The following is a 653-nucleotide window of genomic DNA, read 5'->3' as shown; positions in this document are numbered from 1 at the left end:
TTGGTGGCCTTGTTTTGGTGCCCATGGTGGCCGTGTCCTGGTGCCCTGGTGCCCACGGTGCCCGTGGTGGCTGTGTCCCCATGCCCATGGTGGCCTTTCCCTGGTGCCCATGGTGGCTTTGTCCTGGTGACCGTAGTGCCCATGGTGGCTATGTCCCAGTGCCCATGGTGGCCGTGTCCTGGTACCCATGGTGGCCTTGCCCTGGTGCCCTGGTGTCCATGGTCACCATGGTGGCTGTGTCCTGGTGCCCGTGGTGGCCGTGTCCCGGTGCCCATGGTGGCCTTGTCCTGGTGCCCATAGTGCCCATGGTGGCTGTGTCCCGGTGCCCATGGTGGCCTTGTCCTGGTGCCCATGGTGGCCGTGTCCTGGTGCCCTGGTGCCCACGGTGCCCGTGGTGGCTGTGTCCCCATGCCCATGGTGGCCTTTCCCTGGTGCCCATGGTGGCTTTGTCCTGGTGACCGTAGTGCCCATGGTGGCTATGTCCCAGTGCCCATGGTGGCCGTGTCCTGGTACCCATGGTGGCCTTGCCCTGGTGCCCTGGTGCCCATGGTGGCTTTGTCCTGGTGACCGTAGTGCCCATGGTGGCCGTGTCCTGGTGCCCATGGTGGCCTTGCCCTGGTGCCCTGGTGTCCATGGTCACCATGGTGGCTGTG

The sequence above is a fragment of the Corvus brachyrhynchos genome, unplaced genomic scaffold (genome assembly GCF_000691975.1).
Source record: "Corvus brachyrhynchos isolate BGI_N302 unplaced genomic scaffold, ASM69197v1 scaffold617, whole genome shotgun sequence".
In the NCBI taxonomy this organism is placed as follows: Eukaryota; Metazoa; Chordata; class Aves; order Passeriformes; family Corvidae; genus Corvus; species Corvus brachyrhynchos.
The sequence above is the reverse complement of the archived record's forward strand: the minus strand, read 5'-3'. Positions refer to the sequence as shown.